Below are 22,434 nucleotides of genomic sequence, written 5' to 3'. Positions count from 1 at the left end.
AACAATAATAACAATAATTTAAAAAATACAATAAATAATATCTTATTTTGAAATTTAAACATTGTATTTGTTAAAATATTACATTTTAATAAGCAATAGACAGCTTTGATTAAAAAAAGTGTACAACAATATCTGCTATAATATGTATGATAATGCATGTTATCCTCATTTTTCCTACACCCCATGATGCTTTGTGTGAATTATGAGATTCTGTTGTAAACAATCAGAGAAGTGATTTTAATAACTGTGTACAATGCTGTGTCATTCTTCATCCCACATTTCATTGAAAAATAAAAGAAAACTTATTAAATAAAAAATAATAACACTTTCAACAAACCACTTCAGAATAACTTCAAAAAACTTGAAACAAGTTGTTCTGGAATATTATGTACTTGATGAATATTCCTCTGAAGAATCCAGAGGAACAAAACACAGTGAACTCAAAAGAGATTGGGCCATAGATGTGATTCTGATTGTTGCTTAAATCAAAACAAAACAATTTGTTTTATTATTTTTTTTAATTGACATTCCCCAAACCAGAAGTGCAACCCATAAATCAAAATGCGGTAGTAGTGCAAAAAGTGTATAAAAATCTTTAAGGTGCAGAAGGTGCAGAAGGGTATTGTCTTCGGAAACATTTTTGTTGTTGTGATGGTTAACAGTCTCTTCACATTCCAATAATAAAGATGTAATAAAATGATCTACATGTATTTATATGTTTTTATATACTGTGTACGGCATAAGACTTGTTCCAGTTTAAATTTGTCACAATGATTATTCCCATAATTCTGATAAGTAGCGAAAACTGTCTGTCAACATACTGTATGTAAATTTAAAAATCTTCACAGATTCGACGTTTGCGCATGCATGAGCGTTCATGTGCACATGAAAAAAAGACAGTTAAAAACAAATGCTGAATCAAAACATTTTAAAATCCTGAACCAATACTGGAGTTACTTTTGCACAGTGGTGGAAAGATGACAACATGGCTAAAGTATTTCTTTTAGACACGTAATGTTCTGTTTCAAAACTACTTTAGTCACGCAAAGCTTATGTATATTTTGTTGTTTTACGAAAGGGCTATATGCATGGAAGTGTTGTACATTACCTGAAATCTTCCGGCAATCGATTGATGTGACTATATTTTCAATTTCTTAAGGTTTTACAGTATCGATAATGTAGACTTTTTTTTGTTTAACAACAAAATATAAATAAATAGCGCTACTTCGCCTAGTCTGCTTTACTGAGCTGAAGTTTTATATTCACATTGGTTCATTTGTGAACAATAACAACCTGTGATGCGCTCCCTATATTGTTTACCATGCTACTTAGAATATTTGGTCTGAAATAGCATGCAAGTATGGCTTAGTAATAAGTGTAATTCCTGCACACAGCCTGCCAATCACTAAGCATACAGTAGTCACTTTAGGACAAATCGCGTTAGAGAGTGAGACTAGTGATCCTTGCATGCATGAAATATTGCACATTAAGTTTTGCTTGCTACAAAACAAAACAAAAAACGTGCTAGATATAATACAGTTTTTCATTCAGAGTTGTAGTATTATAAAGTACTGTACATTTTTCTAACTATCGAATGACATGATCTAGGGGATTGTCTACTGTCTATACATGTTCATGATTTTAGGAGTCATGGCTTTGGACGGCAGGGGAGGGATTGTGTTTTTAAAGCTGTTATGCTAAACGGTTAGCATTTAGTCAGATCACCTACTGCACCTTTAACAATGTGCGAGCAAAGCACACATCCTGTCTGCAAGCATTCACTGCAGTCAGAATGACCCTTTATATTGCAATATAAAGGCAGAAATGCAGTGAATATGTTGTTTTCATGCATGGTTAAGTTACTGTAGTATCACACGAGGAAGATTCTCCTGATTTATCAAATTGTAACTGAACTAGTTTTGTACAGCAGTTCAACAATAACAAAAATCAGCATCAGTACATTTTAAGATAAATTTTCTGTATTTACTAACTTCATATAATATTGGAACGGAAATATATATCTCAGTGTGATTTCTTGTTCCTTGCATTAATGTTTTGAATGACTCATTTGCTCAGTTTTCAAATTAATCAGTAGTTTTGAAAGAACTGCTTGAATCAATGATTCACTCATAGGGTGGCACAGTGACTCAGTGGTTTGCACTGTCACCTCAGAGCAAAAAGGTCGCTGATTTAAGCCCCGGCTTGGCCAGTTGGTATTTCTGTGTGGCGTACTTTCCATGTTTAAATGGGTTTTCTCCAGGTGCTCCGGTTTCAACCACATGTCCAAAAACATGCGCTATAGGTGAATTGGGTAAGCTAAATTGTCCATACTGTCTGTGTGTGTTTATGTGTATGTGTATGGGGGTGTCCCAGTATTGGGTTGTGGCTGGAAGTAAAACATATGCTGGAATAGTTGGCGGTTGATTCCGCTGTGGCGACCTCTGAAATAGAGACTAAGCAGAAGGAAAATGAATGAATGAGTCACTTACAGATTTGCCACCACCTGCTGGACGTTTTAGTATTGTATTTATTTGACAGGCATATGCCAGACAATGTACCAGCACATAGATATAAAACTATAATAAATATACACAGTACACACACATATACAGTGCATTATGAAAATATACAGTTTTTGGAAGTATTTCATTGTGATTAATTGTTTGACATCATTAAAATATACACACATCTAAAATGAGGAACTGTAATAATAATAATAATAATAATAATAATAATAATAATAATAATAATATGAAGTAATTGTGAGCAAACATAACTAAGGTTTAACAAATTCAGCTCACACAAGGAGACATTTGCTCTGATCAGTGCCTCTGCCTAATTTGATTTTGAAGCCTCTGGACTACAGAGAAAGGGGCAGTTGAATGCCTGAGGGCTGCTAATCATCAACAGAGGGACGTCTTTGGACACAGTGCCAAACACACCTGCAGCTCCATCCCTGGGCTAATAAATAATTGCGCTTTTAATAATAAATTAATAATTACACTCTTGCTTTCATCCTTGTTGACTGAGGTGGGCAAATGAACACAATCTTCATGGCTCTTGTGCTTCCAGTGGTGTGGCTGCCATAGGCAGTTTTGGCCTCTTCAAGCTTGACTTGCCACCATAAGCTTGGCCTGGCACATGGGTAATGTTGTGAGGGACAAGTTGAAAGCACATGAAGGGTTTATTGGGATTTCAGAAGGTCATTCTGCTGTGCGTGCTGCCTTTGCTTATGGTGGATGGAATGAAACCCCTCAAAGTCGCACAGCTTTCTCTAGCTGTGACTTGCATGTAATGGTTTGTCTACTGTTGACTAGGAAGGGCAGATAATGCAGTGCATCGATAATCTGCTGTAACAAAATTGTGAAAAATAGTACTACTACTAATGGTTTTCATTTTGCAATTAGTAATAAATGGTTATTGTTTCAGTAATATTTTGCTTCCTGCACCCTAGCGCAGATTCACATAGTTTTTTATATTACAATGACATTGTTATGTTGATATGTATTATTAACAATGTAAAGAAAATGTGTGTGTGTGTGTGTGTGTGTGTGTGTGAACACTTCTACTTATAAAAACAGCAGTTTGCTGTCATTATTATTTTCCCTTATTTAATTTATTAGCAACAGCAGCACCATTAACAATAATGTTACTAAGAATACAGATATACAGTAAAACAACAATGATAATAAATTTGAGTGAGTGATTCAGTTCCTCATGATCATGATAGTAACATTAATAAAGGTGGTTGACATGTTGCATTTTCACTATCACACATGGCAATAATGCATATAATTTAAAATGCAGTAAACGCTTCAACATTTCTTTGTCTTCCATGGACCTCTTGCTATAAAAACCACTGTTATTTAATGTTACATTTTTGAACCACATGTCAAAACTGTCCTATGGTGTAGGATGTGGTCTAGTGTAGTTCCGAAAATTACTGCTCTTATCAATTTTAGTAAATGACAATAAAAAACATCCATATATTTCTAGAAACATAGGAACTTGATACATCTACATACATTTTATCACAGAAAATCAAGTCCTCCTGGGTAACATTCATTCAGTCATTTATTTTCTTTTCGGCTTAGTCCCCAGTTTTTACATATTTAACTTTTTTGGATCCACTATAATATTGTGACACCCTTATTTATTCAAAATATGTCCAACAAGTTATAGAGGAAAAAAGATGATTCATAATTTCATATCAAATAAATAGCACTTTATGATGATAAGTGTCAAACTATGAATTATATAAATCCTTCATTTCATTCATTATCCATCAACTTAGTCTCTATTTCAGTATGTTTTACGTAGCAGATTTTCTTTTAGCTGCAACCCAGTACTGGGAAACACCCATACACACTCATTCACACAGACACTCATACACTATGGCTGATTTAGTTTATTTAATATACCTTCAGCGTATGTCTTTTGACTGTGGGGTAAATTATATAAATCCCTCTCATGCTATTTGTATATTATTCAGAGTTTTAAAAAAAATATTCATTAAAGATGTAAAAGAAAAACAGTGAAAGAACTAATAAAGTTTGTGACCTACTTCTATTTTTTCTTTAAAGTTGGTGCGTACTATATCACTATACTACTACATTACTTCTTTGTAGCTTACTTATAATACGAAAAATTATCAAAATTAACCAAGAATTTAAGTTATTATTTTTCAAATCATTAAATGTTTATAATGGTGATTTTGGTTTGTTCCACCTAAGCAAACGTTCCTCAACTATTTAGCGCTTATCTAAATTTCACTTTGCAGACAAATTAGTAAAACTCATGGCTTTTGTGTATTCTGCACATATACATGTATACTTTCAACATAGGCTTATTCTGAAAACGTAGCCCTATATACATTTCTGGAGATTGCAAATTATGTAGGTACGTAAGGCTGTATTTCATCTTTATAATGAACACTACGGGGCAGTATGACGCCATTCCTTTTCTCGCTTACTAGCTGACCACTTACCTCCGTATGGATGGCTTTTTCGCTCTTGCCAGTTTGTCTGGTAGCTCACCTCAGATGTTGGTGAACTTGTGCCAATGATCATGATTACAGGGTTTGAGTCTGGCCAACAACAGTTCCAGAAAGCAGATAAGGCAAAAACAAAAGTCAAAAAATAAAATAAACAAGTAAATAAAAGGGTAAAAATGTGGTAAAATCTAAAAATGTGATAAAAATCAGGCTGCCGCAAGGGCTTTTCTTTTTCTGGATTGCTTTTTAAAACACTGTCAGTTGAGTTTAGAGAAATGGGGGCGGTCAATCGGTTCTTTTGAAAACACTATTGGTTGGGTTTTGGGAAGGATGGTGGGTCAGTCAGTCAGTCAACAGCGGCCTCTGGTGCATTTACATGAGAATAGCAGCTTTCGAATGGCACTCATGAGAAAAAATTGAGGTCTCAAAAAGCTACACAATAGGGTTGGGCATCTAAGCTATAATGCCGATCCGATACGCATCTCGATACAAAGAATACGATCCAATATATTAGCGATACATTTTTGACATATTGCGATGCAACACGATACGATTCACACCCATATCACGATACGATGCGATATTTCAGCACTAACTAATTAGATCAAGTTTATGAGACGATGTGAAAGAGGATGCTGTGCCATTGAATGAGTTTGATTATTTATAAACCAAGCAAAACCAAGACTTTTTTTTACAAACTGGCTCTTCTCTCAGAGCCAGAGTGTCAGTTTACAGTAGAGGGCCATTTTAGAACATATAGCACATATTATTTAAGTATTTTCAAGATAAACAGAATGTATAAGTGCAATATATATTTAAAAAATATGTATATATTTGCACTCTTTCAACATAAATAAATTTAGCATTGCACAACAAGAATTGTGATTTAACTTTTCAACTATGAAAACAAGTTTTACAAAGATATATTTTGCCACTGATTATTCAAAACTTAAGGTTGTGAACTAGCAGTGTTATGCTGCTTTGAAACATCACTGTCACTGTAAACAACAGGCTAATAAAAATATAACAAACCAGCAATCTTCTTGCTGTGAGGTGGTCAAACTACCCACTGTGCCACTGTGACACCCAATTATTTTTATCATTATTATTATTAATATTATTATTATTATAATTAAATAAAAATTAACAGGAGGAGGTGTTTAAAACCTTCGTTCTCCGTGACATTAGGCTGAATATCTTTGCAGATGAACAATGCAATAGCATTCGTTATTGGCGTAGAGCGAGCAGAACTGTTGCGCATGGAAAAAAAACTTGCAATGCTTTTCTCACCACTTTTGGAGCTGGTTGAAGCAGTGCGAAAGCCGGGGATGCAGAAACACTGGAAGATGCTTCCACAACAACACCGTGGCGCCGCTTCAAGTGAGATATCAGATTAGTCATACTGCCCGCGTATTTTACAGATGCGCGGCACATTTTGCAAATTGCATCTGTCCTGTCATGTCGTCCATCCTTAAATCCATAATGTTGCTTGCCATACTTTAGATTTAAAACTCAGTTTTAAGGAATAAAATGTTTGTTTTGCTTCTCGCGCTTTCTGAGGGCGCTCCACTAGCTTCATCCGCACACCTGATACACTGAGTTGTAGTGTGTGCACATCCGCAAATCCGTTGCTAAGGCTTACTTTATGTAGGTCGATTAAATTATGCGACAAAAACAGGTTGACAACACTTGTTAATAAATAAAAAATACATTCTATATTAAAAATATAAGCTGTATCTCGGAAAAATCTATGCATCTCGCAAAAACCGATGCATCTCGATTTGCTTCCAAAATTTCATTCATCCTCTGCTGCTCAACCGATGCACTCGCATCGTGCACGCGCATGACCGCGTATCGATACATATCGGTTAATCTTCCCATCCCTACTACACAATGACCTCTGGTGGATTTGCAAAAACAAAAAACTGCAAAAAAACGTACCTTCTGGGATGTGTTAGGCACTCTGCAGACATATATATATATGGGATATATATATATATATATATATATATATATATATATATATATATATATATATATATGGCTGGTCTTTTTAAACACCTATGCTATTGGATAGACAAAAGTTGACTTCAGAGCTATTCTCTGCATATTTTCCCCCCCTAATGTTCAAAATATTAATATTTTGAGCTGTTTTCATGCAAACAATTTTCAAGCACTGCTTACTAATGCTTTCTAATTGTGTGCTCTAATTTAATACTTCCTTTCAGAGTTGGCCCACAGCTATATAATTCTCTGTAAACATTCCCGGTTCTTTGTCTGTGTAAAGTACTAATATGAGTGGGACAGTGGAATTTAAGCATGTGCAGTCGAGACGGTTTGTGTGGCAGTATAAAGGTTACTGCCATGTTTAGTTGTTGACTAGGAGATCTGGAATGCCACTGTCTTAATGAACTCTCCAGAGAGCCTGACTCAGAGGCAGCACGTTGAGTCCGTGCTGGGAGAAAGACTGAAATTAGTTATTTCTCCAAATAACCTCTGATGAAAGCTTGCCTCTGACTCTCCTTGTCACCAGCTTCTCAAGACAATAAACCAATTAGATAAAGCCGCATTCTGGGCCAGATCTTTCCTTGGAGTGGAAAAAGAAAGAGCGAAAACCGAGAAAGCAGAGGTGGATTTCACTTAAATGGTATTTTAGCTTGTTGTATAAACATTGAATGATAATTTAAGGTAAAAATTAAGGTATCTGGTCTTGAATGTACAATTGGATCAACAAGGGGTTTAAAACTATGGCATTTATTACGGACTATGTATAACTACTAAAACAATTGGGTATGTAAACAATAGGGATTATGAAATAGGCTTTATAATTATTTTTTTTGTTGAATAGTGTGTCTGGTCTGTGTATCCAGAAGTTAAAAAAGGGTAATGGATACTTACTGTAAAGATGTTTTCGGCCATTTTGTTAATTACAAATAAAAATCGGGTCTGTGAATCAATAAATGAATCAACAAAATAATATAATCACTACTTATAAAAAGAATGATAGATAATTCAATAGATGTTGTGCTATTTGCTAAAAAAAGAAATATGAGTTTTTGTATGTGTGTCCAGAATTGAGACAATGCTGCATTGTGCATGAACATCTATTTTGTCTTATAGATTTTGTCACTTATGATAAACATTAATTTTCCTTTTATATTAAAATAAAATAACTACTAATATTTTATTATATTGTATTGCATTGCATTGTATTGTGTTGTATTGTATTGTATTGTATTGTATTGTATTATATTGTATTGTATTGAATTAGATTAGATTAGATTAGATTAGATTAGATTAGATTAGATTAGATTATGGCATAAATACTTTATTTAGACTTTTTTATATTCTGTAACAATAATAATTTAATGAAAAGGTACTTTTATTTATTCTGAATCAACTCAATTTGCTAAAAATGTAATTGTCACTTAGATACTCGATCAATTCAATTCATCTTTATTTCTATAGCGCTTTTTCAATGTAGATCGTGTCAAAACAGCTTAACGTAGAAGATCTAGTAAATTGAAACCGCATCAGTCCAGTTTTCAAAGTTGAATTTCATTTAAGTTCAGTTCAGCGTGGTTTAATTTTCACTGCTGCAAGTCCAAACACTGAAGATCAAATCCATCGATGCGCAGCTCCACAAGTCCCAAAACCAAGCAAGCCAGTGGCGACAGTGGCAAGGAACAAACCCCACCATTTGACGAAAGTGAGGGAAAAACACATCAGGAGAAACCAGGCTAGTAATAGACAAATAATACAATCTCTAATAAAAAGTATATTTTGTAAACTATTATAATATGCTATTATAATAATATAATAATATTATAATACATTTGTTGATTGTTTATTTGTTCATTTATATATAACATAATAGGTATAAAATAGAATGTGAGAGTTAGAATTTTAGTGCAATAGTAGTAATACTGTAGTATTCTTTAATCTCTCATACATCTATCATTTACTCATCCTCCACTTGTTCCAAACCTGTTTAAGCTTCTTTCTTCTGTTGAACACAAAGGAAGATTCATTGAAGAATATATTGAAAGCAGCAGCTGTAGACTTCCATGATAGTATTTTTTGTTTTTGTCTGGATGTTAATGGCTGCTAGTTTCCAACATTTTTCTGAAAATATTGTTTGTGTTGAACAGAAGAAAGAATTGTTTAGAAGCATTGGGAGTGTGTAAATGATTTCATGTCCAGCTGAACTATCCTTTTAAATCAGTTAATCACATTTTCTTGTCTTTTTTTACATTTGAGGAGCAGAAAAAATAGTTTTTTCTACATGTGTTCTTGTCACATTATAACACCCAGCTCTCCGATATTCTGCTGACTAGTAAAAATAGAGCAAGATGGAAAATTTACAACTCAAGGTCGTCATCGTCAAAGTGACGGATGATTATCTGTATAGCAGCCTCTGATTCCTCTATTTGCTATTTTGATCAATTTCACCTTTTATGTAATGAATGCAAAGCATTCATCTGTTGAAAAGGCCTCAAATATGAAAGGAATGTAATTTCATCTCTGCATATAGAACACACTTCAATTAGCTCCAGTGATAAAAAAGTGCTCTTCTGCTCTTTTTGTGCATCTGCACACTGGAGCATCAGAGAAACGGCAGCCAAATGTCATTTTTTAAATGTTACGTGACATTTCTAACCCAATCTTAGCGCTCATCATGAAGGAGGTAGCATCATGTTTAATTCCATTTAACTTACGGCTGCGTGAGACGCTCAAATAATTGCATATATTTGTCTCTTGATGGGAGTGTACCATAAGTAATCAAGCATATTTATTCGCCTTGCTTACCCTTGGGACTTGAGGAGAACAAAGGTGAGGGGCCCAGTTGAAATAGAAGCCCTGAACCCAATCTACACAGGTCCGGCATTAGGCTGGCCTTTCCAACCCCCAATATTAATGACACCGAGGCAGTTTACATATTAATGAATCAATGTAGTTTTTAATATGCTGGGCAGTAAATCAAGCAGTATGCCAATGCTTTTATCTCTTTGCATTGCACTTTGAAATATGGCATGGCTAAAAGAAGCCTCATCTTGGGGGTAGAATCGTCTTCAGAGCGAGATCTTCATTAGAAGCAGGTTTGTTTTATGGGTTAGGAAAATCCTTTTAATTCGCATACAAACAAAAAGTGCGGAGCCGTTCCGATCCCGGTCATATGTGGCACCTTCGGAAGCGCAGCTTTTTTTAATCACCCAGATTCACTCTTGATGGGTATAATAATTAGAAAAATTCCCTTCGGCCTCTGTGCGACTTGCCCTCGGCGGAATTTGCTTTAATTAAAACAAAGAAGAGACGTCCAACAGGGGAAATAAATCAAGGTTTGTGGGAGGATTTGAACCCCTCTCTCTTTGAAGGATAGTGTAATGGCAGAAAAAGTTCTTTTAGGATTTAAAAGGTAAATTGGTCTTGAGGCCAGGCGTCAGCTGCTGGGATCAAACCGTATATATTTCCTCATTACGCTGATTGAGAGATTATCTCCTGCTGTGGCCAAGAGAAGGCTAATAGAAGTGAGCGCAGCGCTTTCGCTAACTTGTGTGTGTTCTGGTTTGGTGTACTCGTTAGTACTGCAATTACTCGGCCTCGTATTTAGTGTAGGGGGCTTGTTTGAAAAATTACACTTCACCATGTGCGGTGTCCTGCAGCAGGAGGAGGGTGATGCAAAACATAATGTACTGTTTCTTTTGCAAAGCCATACATATGATTTTCAAACTGGTGGAAAACATAAAAATGGATTTTTTACGAGAATTAAAGAGATATTCAGGCTTCAGAATTTGGACAATAATGGTTGGTCAACGAGCATCCTCACTAGTAACCACATACAGTAGCATCAACCTGGCTTCATTTAAGCCTTAAATCTATAAATGTTTGGCCGTCATTTTATAGATGGATTTCAATGGACAATATTAAGGCATATTTAGGTTTGTTGGAACTTCGATGGGTTCATCTTGAACAGATGAATTTACAATCACTCTTTACAGACGAATTACTGGTTTGTAAACATTCAGGATGCGTGCACATCGAGGGTGCAGAAAAAAACAGGAGCGCTAGCATTTACATTGAAGAAATGATATCCAATGCAGTACAGAGTTCGTTATTGTATTAGAGAAAAGTTACATTAATTACATATTATATATATATTATTTACATGCTTACATGCTATATTATTTTTATGCTTCCAGCGCATTATAACAGCTTGTCACCCAGCGATAAGGATATTATTCGGCAAAATTAATGTTTAAGTGAGCGGCGTTTGTCTGACAGGTCCAGTTGCAATAGCACCCTCCCAATGGATATTGGATAAGACAAATAGCCAAGCATCCAGCCCGAAATATGCAACTATCTCATTGAAACTCCAAGTGATTTTACAAGCGAGAACTTAAAGTCTTTGAACGCCAAGTCTTTGGATGCCTACAATTTTGTTCTGTGTGGTCATGCGCAAGAAATAATTTTCCATGATCACCAGATTCAAAACTTTGTTGTGCTAAAAAATGAGTTTCTGCCTAGCCAAAGACAATGAAAAAGACAGAACTGTACAAGGCCTAGGTAGTCATCAACAAGCAAAACAACTGCATTCTGACAGCGAATTACACCTGTATGGCAGAGTATGTACACTTCATTCTTTGCATTTAGTGTCTGCAGTTTAACCATATTTACTGTTTTTGCTGAAATCATTGGTGCAATCAAAAGCGAGTAATGTGTATGATTCAGCATAGTGTCAACTTACCTGATATAAAATGAGTACTGCAAAGTTGAGTGTTTTTAACTAGGTACTCACTCCTTTCAGCTCTTCTGATGGCTGTTAGCCAAAGACGTCTGTGTTTGGCATTAAAAGCAGTGTGGTATACGGTAAAATTTAAGTTTTCTATTTTTGGGCTTTTTTTTTGCGATTTTGGCATCCTACTGCACAACACGGCATGTTTGCTATTGCAATCGGTTGTTTTTTTGCAACCGGTATGCGTGGTTGAACCCGTGTGACAATATGTGTGACCTACAGGTTGGTTGGTTAGCACTGAATAAGTGAACGTTTAAGTGTAATGTACAATAATCATGATGAAATGTTGCATTTATAAATTATTTTAGATGTATTTTATGAGATTAGCTGGCTAGTCAATGATAATATATCTTATAAGAATAAATGGGTAATTACATCTGTTATACATGATCCTTAAAAGCCATCATGTCACTGAGCTCTAGTTTTCTGCTTATATATTAACTGTGATTATAGATTTAAATTTGTATTTTAGCAGTTTTTCTTTTACAGATGTCACACAAACACTTTAAAACAAATGTCCCATCTAGCCTTGCCATTATTTAGTGTAAAATGACTCCAGATTATTTTTTTCTGTGTGAATGCGTCCTGTGATTGGACACTTTTCATCATTTCTGCAAGTTCAGACAAGCGGAAGGAAAAATAGTCCCTGTCTGACATGACCATTCCCTAAAATGGATCTTTTTTACCACTTAGATGATTGTGACAGTGATGAATTTTTACTCTAAATAAGAAAATCATATTATATTATATTATATTATATTATTGCATAAATACTTGATTTTGACCTTTTTATTTTCTGAAACAATAATGATTTAATGCCTTTTATTTATCCTGAATCAACTCAAATTGCTAAAAATTTATTATGTCACTTAGATACTAGTATAATAATAATAATAATAATTTGTTAAGTTATGTTATATCATTATATTTTAATTTGAAAATGTGCAATATTGTAGGCAATATTTCTGTATTTGATCAATATTTCAAGACCAGTCTGTCTAATATTAGAAAACAAATGATCATGTCATTATTATTAACATTCTTTCTCTCCTTCCCCCTTTCTCACTTGTCCTCTCCTCTTGTGTCATCTTACAGAGTCTTAGTATCTCTGCATGTTCTTCCACCATTGTTTATCCAAATGCTTGTTCATTTTATGGGCTGCGCTTTATCAAGCCCTAAATAATACACGTTATCTGCTCATATAGGTATGTAGACTGCTGCTGAAGGCGACGTTTCATCTGCCATTTCACAGAGCCGTTTCTCCTTCTGACCTACAGCAGCCATTTCCTACGCTGACTGCCTCCTGTAATTGAAGGTACTTGTGGTGATTTCACACAATCAGAGTCTCACATTCAATGGGATGAAAGTGATTCAAAGATGGGAGGCCCATTTGAAAAGCTTCATAGGAAATCGTCAATTATCTATACAATAGGTTGCTAATACCTGCCCTCCTCCTTGCTCGCTGCCTATTTCCACATTATAGATTTATAGCATATTTTCAATCTATAGGAGCTGTATCTGCAATGATCTGACTGAAGCCCTCATCTTTTAAATCTTTTGTAATGAAACTATGGAAAATGTCTTCTGATGGGTTGATTTTCATCTCGGGCTCTCTGCGCTCTGATAGTGTGAATGGTATAGATAACCTCTGGCACCATGATATCGATAATACTCCACAATCTATCCGGAAAGAAGTTCCAAGATAGCTGGAGAGAGGAGGACGCAGACATTACTGCACAGATACAACTCTAAAGCCATACCAAACAACAGTTCACAATTTAATGCAGATCCTTTTGCTCTAGTTAACATGTTTACAATAGGGTTTATGATATTTGGTTGGTGCATTCACTGTAATTTAAACGTAATGAAAGCATTTACCTAAAAGAGAAAATTCTGTCAGTATTTACTTACCGTTATGTCTGTGCAAACACAAATGGCTTACTTCTGTAATATAACAGTTATTATTGTATGTGCAACTAATACTGGGTTAACACCAGACTCAAAACATGACTCGCTGAAGATTACCCACAGAATATGTTTTAGCTCACATGAATCTAAGTTTTAGGTGAGGTGAATTTTGTGCTGAATCTACTTTTCACAATTTCTTAAATTCTCATTTGGTTTGAACCAATGATTACAGTTGTCAACATTTAAAGTGTATCAAAAGCTTTGCAAAAATTGTAATTGGTGTTGTTGAATATTTTTAGGACAATTTAAAGAAAACACTTTGACCAACTTCTAATATTGACTACTATATATTCCAAAACAACTTAGTTACTTAATATAAACGTAAAATTGCTCACAGCTAGCCCGCTGTAACTCTCACATGGTCGCCCACTGAAGCTAAGCAGGGTTGCACTCAGTCAGTACCTGGATTGGAGACCACATGGGAAAGCTAGGTTGCTACCGGAAGTGGTGTTAGGGAGGCTGTGTGGATCCTAACACCCCATTATAGTGAAAGGGACTCTATACTGCTCAGTGAGTGTCAACTTTTGGATGTTTTGGATGTCTTTGTGGTTGTAAAAATCCCAGGATGTTCTTAGAAAAAGAGTAGGGGTATAGCCCCGGCATCCTGGCCAAATTTACCCAGTGGACTCTGTCCAGCATATCCTCCTAATCATCCCCATATCTTAATTGGCTTTTTCACCAACCAGCTGATGTGTGTTGTGCGGTCTGGGGCAATATGGCCAGGGCCGGAGCAAGCTGAACTGCCGCTGTAGGCAAAGGACGGTCACGCCGCCCTAAAACCTAAACTTAAACCGGGGGGGGGGTCTATTCTGCCGGCCAAGACGCGGCTATGACTGAGGCGCGGGTGGCGAGTGTAGTTAAGGGGACGCCACCTTCTCTATTCTGCCGCGCCAGACGCGGATATATCTGAGGCGCGGGTGGCGAGGGTAGTTTAGGGGACGCCGCTCTCTCTATTCTGCGACCCTAGACCAGATGAGGGCGCGGGTGGCGAGGGTTGTTTTGGGGACGCCGCCCTCTCTATTCTGCCGCCTTAGGCTGCCGCCTAGGTCGCCTCTATGGAAGCGCCGGCCCTGAATATGGCTGCCATCGCATCACCTAGGTGGATGCTGCACACTGGTGGTGGATGAGGAGATTCCCCCAATGTGTAAAGTGCTTTGAGTGTCCAGAAAAGCGCTATATAATTGTAAGGAATTATTATTATTAATATTATTATACATTTTAATCAAGTAAAAAAAGTTTTGAGTGGACTAAAACTTCTTTGAGACCCATCTTTTGAGTGGTCCCAGTCTGCTTGTTTGGTGTTCTGATGGCAGCATTTGATGTGATGTTACCTATTAAGCGGTTAAATTTTTAAAAATATTTTCTTTTGCATTCCGCAGAGGAAAGTTAGTCATACAGAGTGATTTTTGTTGTTGTACAATTACAATATATTATAATAAATATTTTGTATAGTGTTTGAAAAGTAGACTATAGCAGAAAATAGATTAAGCTTTCTCTTCCCTATGGTAATCTAATATGCACAGCCATTAGACTTTCCAAAAGATCTCAACATTGAAATTGTGCTTAGATTTGGCTAACTCAAACGCTATTCAAACAAAGTCAAAGAGTTTAAAATGAATGCATGTATTTTTGCTTTTGTCCAATCTCCAATACAACATGACAGTTCTCTTGACAATTGATTCGTTCACAAGCGATTGTGAAATCTTATGGTGCTTTAACTTTTATTTAAATTTTTCCATATAGGTGTAAGCTTTGTTATTAGATTCAGATTGGGTTCTTATAGCATATGAATTCTTACAACATGTCATACCATGCCAAAAAAGGCTAATATACAGTAGCATCTCATGCAACTTGGTCTGTCAGAAATGCCATTTCACTCATCTGCATGCTGTGTATGTAATAGAATAACAACAGTTGAGTTGTGTACAGTATTCATGTAAATATTCTTGCCATCTGCCGAAATTGTTTAGCATTTTTTCCCCTGCTAATTAACCCCCCCCCCCCCCCCCCACCTCCCTCATTTATAGTATATATCTCATAAGATATTCAAGGGGAAGAACGTGACAATACTCAAATGAAACAATACTGGAAACTCCATTAATTCTCGTGAGCTGTGAAAGAGCAACCTCTGAGCAATAAAAGTTTCCTCTGGGGAATCCATTAATTGCTACATTTGCACACAACAACATATGAGAAGTGGAAGAGGAGGGGGTTTCTGGAGCTTTAGGATATAATTCACGACAGAGTTATTTTGATGTATCTGCTCTGATGCTGTCGGAGCTCTGGATTCTGCCTTGGGAAGCACTGGGATCATGGGACGGAGTTTTTGAAGTGTAAACCCCTTTTTGAAATCCTGTTATTGGCTGGTATTGGATTCCGACTCGAAAACGGCATCTTATTTGAACATATACATGACATACCTTGCTACAGACGGTTCAGAATATGGCGTTTTTATGTTTTAAAGCATATGGTTGTTAAGTTTTTGGCGGAAAGATGACTTGTTCGTAAGAATGGTCTAGTGGGAAATTAAGTGTTATAATGAAAAGCTCACTTCTTCTTCTTGGATAATATTAGCACAGCGTAACACACTTTAAATTATTCACATCAAAAACTCATTGTTTGTTACTTGACAGCGGTGGAGAGGGATGACGGCGAAATGATGAATTATACATCAGGCACAAAGTGTCTCTGAATGAATCATTGAAATAGGCTGTTTAAAATGTAACTGTGTACTTTGTTGCTGTATGTCCTGTTTGTTGTAAGGCGACGGAGTCTTTGTATCACCTTGCTGTGATGTGATGTTATTCACAGCTAAGTAGGCGACCTCGTATGCTAAAGAACAGCATCGCACCTCTGAATCCTGAAAGAACAGGTGGAAGATATTGGATGTTGAATCATGCAGAGACACAAACAGCCCACCGTGTGTTAGATACACCATTGATGTAAAAGACGCTTGCATCATTACTGCTACATTACCATGAGAGCTGCCGGTACATTAACATCCTGTACCAAGAACAAGTTTAATGGGGATGAAATCATAGAAAACTTGGGTTGGATGATTCCTGTGGATCGGATATGTATTTTTGTGCTTTCTAACTGCACAAGCATATTCAAGATAATGATTTTACCTCTGTATTTTTATACAGGGGATACTCAGCCATTAAACAATACTGATTGCAACTTAATTTTTAAGTAAATAATAAGAATAACAGCTAAATATTGAACCACATGGAAGTAAAGAGTTGGTCATTTGGTAAACAGTTTGGTAAACATTGTTTCCTCCTTTGGCCCTGCATTCATTTAATCATTCAATACATTTTTTTTTTTCAGCTGAGTCCCTTTATTAATCTGGTGTCGTCACAGCGGAATGAACCGCCAACTTATCCAGCACATGTTTTACGCAGTGGATGCCCTTCCAGCTACAGCCCATAGGAAACACCCATACACTCTAATTCACACACATACACTATGGACAATTTAGCTTAACCAATCCACCTGCAGCGCATGTCTTTGGACTTGTGGGGGAAACCGGAGCACCCGGAGAAAACCCACGCCAACACAGGGAAAACATGCAAACTCCACACAGAAATGCCAACTGACCTAGCTAAGGCTCAAACCAGCAACTTGTTAGGCGACAGCGCTACCCACTGCGTCACCACGTCGCCATTATTATCATTATTATTTTTATTATTAATATTATTATTCCTAGTAGTAGTAGTAGTATTAGTAATAGTAGCATAACTGTAGTAGTAATATGAGTTTCCCAAATCTAAGAAGTCACCCCCGACACGTTTTTTGTATATTTAAATTTGGAGACTGGAAAAATTATTTTATTTCCATCTTTCATAAATGTTTCATAATTCTTACATACAATTTTATGCAATAGTAAGCCAGTTAAGACCTGAAAATGTACAGCTTATTATGAATGACCTGACTACTATTTGATGCGGAGCTCCTGTAGTGAAGTGACAGGAAGTGATGAAATGCCTCATGACCTTGCTGATCACATTTCCTGCTCCGCGGGCCTGCGGCACTGATGTGGAAGATATAAGCACTAGCAGTAAACAGAGGTGCAACAAGAATACCTAATGAATGTTCCATTAGATCAGCGTAAAATATGTATCGCGCTTAAAACTTTATAAAGCAGAATGGTAATTACGGCTCATGCTGTGCGGTAGGCCAGTTCCACACAAAGTCTGTTAATTAATTCATTGTGTTAAGTTGTTTTATGTTAATCCTTAATTGTGAAATTACCACCAAGTGTATCACTTTAACTAAATGGAGAAAAGAAAGAAATGAAAAATGCATTAAAAACACATGCGGTTTCTGCAGGGTGATTAAGTTTGTGGGCAATGATTCACTAAATATTTAACAGCTTTGCCTGGTACAAAGTATATCATGAATTATAGATTAGGAGAATTTGAATATCTTGATGTAGAACACTGTTTAAAGAATTAACCTGCAATAGGGAGGAGCAATTACCATTGTAATAAATGATTTTGCGAGTGAAGAAGGAGCCGCCATTCGTTATTTTTAATTAATTTCTCCATATTATCACAAAGAGAGAGATTCTCTCCCCTCATTACTCTCTGCCACTTTTGGGGTCCTTTGTTCCTGATAAATGGGAGTCCGTTTGTGGAGAGTCTTGTCGTCCACAAACCTTTCCTCCTCTTATAATAAATGCACGGTAACTCTTAATAGCTTTTATTTTAAACTTAGATTTATATTAAAAACACAATTTGTACAAATATTAATGACTGCCAGCCTTGCAGCATGTATGCGATATTTCTCGCCATGGCCTCCCTTTGTGGTCCATAATGGGGTCTGTATTTAAATGAAGGTCATTCCCCTGTGGCGAGGAAGGGATAGGGGGAGCTACTTAAACAAACGCTCTGTCCAGAAGACCCTTGCTCTGAGGATAACAGTCTGGCCCTGTTTGGGATGCGAATGAATCCAGCTAATTGGCTTTCCATAGATGCAGGTTGAGTGTGACCCAGACGGCTCTTTTGTATAGGACCCCACCCTTCACTTCCTCACCTCTGCACCACCGCCATACACCATCAGCTCTATCTGACCAGAGTCCACCATCTGGGCCTGTTTAAATGGAGATAATGTTTACCTAGAGTGTGTTGTTTCAGACAGGCCACTATAGGAGTGATAAGAAGCAAGTGGCCTATAAAATAAGACGGCCTGTGCAAATTTAAATGTATTTAGATACAAATTTACCTTGCTAAATAGATGGTGAGATGATGATGAATTGGTGCCTTTGGTAGGATAAAGGGGGCTACATGTTTAGTAAGCAACATTTTGATCTTTACCTGTTTTGTTTAGCATAACTGAAGTAAACTGCAGTTGAGCGTACTAGTGATTATATTTTCATTGTATGGAAATGGGCTGCTTTGCTGGTTGGATAATGTATTTTGTGTTGTATATTTCAAAACGAATTATAGTTGCATCTTGAAATGAAAGTAAGTAGTATCAAAATTGAAAAAAAAAAAGGTACAAAGATTAACCAAAAAGATTTTCAAGATCTAAATGTGTCAAACATTTAAACGGCTTGAATTTTGACTTTATAGACCTAAAAACAGATGGATGTATGATGGATAAATATGGATGGATAGAAGTATTTGGATATGTTGATACATAGGTGGATGCATTGGTTGATAGATGAATGGATTAGAGATGGATGCATAGACATAGACAGATAGATAGACAGACAGACAGACAGACAGACAGACAGACAGACAGATAGATGGATGGATGGATGGATGGATGGATGGATGGATGGATTGATTCATTGATTCAAAGATTCATTGATTCATATATGCATGAATCGTGGATGAATATGGATGGATACATGAATGGATGAATAGACATGGATGGATGCATTGATGGATAAACATAAATGGATGATGCACAAATGGATGTATAGAAAATGGATGGAAAGAAAAGGATGGATAAATGGATAGCAGAATAGGAAATATAAAAATAGATCAATCTAGATGGGTAGATTTAGATTGATGGCCTGATTCATTAGATTAATATTAGCTTGATTTGTAGATGGATGATACATGGACAGATAAAGATGGATTCACGTGTATTTAATCTTGTTTTTCAACACTTTATTTAAAGAGGCACATGTATGACACATTTGCTAAGTAAATCTGACATGAATGCAAGTTTTTCTGTTACAGGAAAGCAGACTCTTTTGCTTGCTAAATTAGTCATCCAACCTTTATCTCACTATGTTTTGCCTGTTCTGCTTGCTATAAACGCACAGGTTTCATTATCCATTCCATGTCATGAAAAACAGTGAGAACACTGATATCAAACATCATCCCTGCAATTGTTTTGATTTCCCTTGAGAATATTGAGGTGTACAGAAACACAACACCCAATAAATAAAGCATCAACGTCGCATAAAAAGGAAACAAAATAGCATGAAAGCCCTACAAATATGACACAAGACGGAAAGTCAACATTTGGATGAAGCTCATTTAAAATTTGTGTTGTTTGCTGATCCCTGTGTGTCAAGTACTGTGATATGGAGCTGTTTGCAATTTTTTTTTCTTCCATAGTTTAATTATAAAACTGTCAGAAACATGTCTTGGGTACATCCCGCTGTGTCTCTGGCATATGTTGTTGGGCCAAGTCCCATTATCTCCCATGGGTCATTATGATAGCACTCGTGTATTAGCGGTTAAGCACCTTAACGCAGTGTAAAGAGAAACAACATGACCAATCCAGGCCTTCACCTAAGGACACATCACTGAACGCCAGAGTAATTCGAGCAGTTCATCCTTTAAAGATTCATGAGTAAGCAAATATGCATTCAGGGCTGTCATTCAGAGGGGTTTGAACTAATGTATTGTGGGTAAGGACATATCTTTTAACCGTACAACAAATGTTGTGAATTCAGCGTCATTAAATGAGGCAAAAAACACAACTGTAATCAAGCTACTTTACAAAGCTGACTTTTTGGTTTGTTTTTGAAAGATGTCTTTTATTATGCTGTTGTGCTTTAACATTAATTTGGTCATTAATTTAAAGTAGATATAGTTTTTAAAATTATATTCTTTACTCCAGTGTTCATAATCTATTACATATCATTCTATTATGCTGATTTTATGCTCAATAAACTTATAAACTTTTATATTGTTATTATTTATTTAAGTGCTGCTTATGTTTCTTTGTGTTTTTTTGGAATCAGTCATGCATTGTTTTCAGGAATCTTTGATGAATGGAAAGTTCTAAACAGCAACATTTATTTGAAAGAGAGATCTTTTGAAATATTATGTTTTTTTTTACTGACGCTCTTGACGCTCTTCTATTTTCTTTTTTTCGAAAGATTCACCTTGTCAATGTTTACACAGCGCATTACAATGTTTTCATTGATAAAAACTGTTTCGGTTGATAAAAAGGAATGTTACTGAAGGATTAAATCTGTCTAAATCAGTGGTCTCCAACCTTTTTATCACCATGGATTGTTCAACAGGGTGGGTGTAGGTAGGTAGGGTGGGTGGGGTGGGTGGGGTAGGTAGGGTGGGTGTACTAGGCGACCATTAACAGTTTTCTCAGAGCATGACAAGCTGACAAAACATTGCTGCAACTCTGATACAAGTTTTATTAATGGGGATAATTAAAAAGCACTGCAGTGTTTGTCTGAGATAATTAGTCTACAGAAATGTCTATATTCCATACAAAATAAGAAGCTGATTGGTCAGTTCTGTTTTATTTGTCATGTGAATCGCAGTGCGCCTGGAAGCACGGAGCGTGCAAAGTGGAGCCAAAGACTTTAGAAATACACAAGGCATGTCACTTGTATAGTTTTGAATGGTAAAAAGTGTAACGGTCAATATGACGAATGAAGCCCCGCCTACCAGTGCAGGGGCCAATCATCGATCGATATAGAGTGACGTTTCTCCAGGGGACCAGATGTGTGCTTTTATGACAGTTTGATGGTCAACAAACGCACTGGAATCTCAGCGAATACTTGCTTTACAGACATAGGAAACATCCAAATAAAGCTTGAAATCTGTATTTTAAATGAACCAAGTGCACTCGAAAACAAAAGTTTTCTGGTTTTGTAATCTGTATGAAACGAACGCGAGGTACAATCCGTCCTGTCAAACGCACATGACAACAACTACTCAAACGCCCACAAACTTGTAAACAAAGTGAGGTGCCATTTCTGGAAGAGATTAGCCATCAAGACCAAGTTGTGGATTACTTCAGAAGAGCAGCGCGATCAGGTGATCATTATCCAGAGGATTATCATGTGTAGAATGGCCATAAATGAGGTTGGTGTCATGATCTCCTTCCTTTGGAGTGTGCATGTGTGTTTGCAGCATGAAAATATGCAGATTTTGTTTGATTCGGACGTTTAGAAATTAAACTTATGAAGCAGTTGTTGCTTAATTTTATTGTTGATTCCAAATATGTAATGTAAACGTAAGCTTGACAAACAGTTTTGGAGAATTTGATGTTTCCCCATTCAGACACAATGCATGAGCTTTCTGCCCGAGAGGCATTTCAAAGATGGCCGCCGAGTGAAATGACTTGCCTTAAAGGAACATTACTCCCAATATGCACACGCAAGCCGTGTGCCTCTACCGGAAATAACGGAAATAACATGATATGTGAAAGGCCGCCATCATTTGTGATCTGCAGCAGTTGATCA

The 22,434-nt window shown here is 36.4% G+C and overlaps 1 long non-coding RNA gene across 11 annotated transcripts in view; it reads left to right on the top strand.

Annotated features, from left to right (window-relative positions):
- LOC137489241 (uncharacterized) overlaps positions 1 to 22,434 on the top strand; it is a 327,340-nt gene that overhangs the window by 114,446 nt on the left and 190,460 nt on the right. For 10 of the 11 annotated variants that reach the window (XR_015524998.1, XR_015525000.1, XR_015525001.1 and 7 more), the window contains exon 3: positions 12,992 to 13,101. The exons of the other annotated variant lie outside the window; for it this stretch is intronic. This is a non-coding gene — a long non-coding RNA (uncharacterized LOC137489241). The remainder of the gene's footprint in view (positions 1 to 12,991; positions 13,102 to 22,434) is intronic. 11 annotated transcript variants of the gene reach the window in all.

This window comes from Danio rerio, chromosome 24 (genome assembly GCF_052040795.2).
Source record: "Danio rerio strain M-AB ecotype USA chromosome 24, GRCz13ab, whole genome shotgun sequence".
Taxonomy (NCBI): Eukaryota; Metazoa; Chordata; class Actinopteri; order Cypriniformes; family Danionidae; genus Danio; species Danio rerio.
This window is presented reverse-complemented; position numbering and strand designations above follow the sequence as displayed.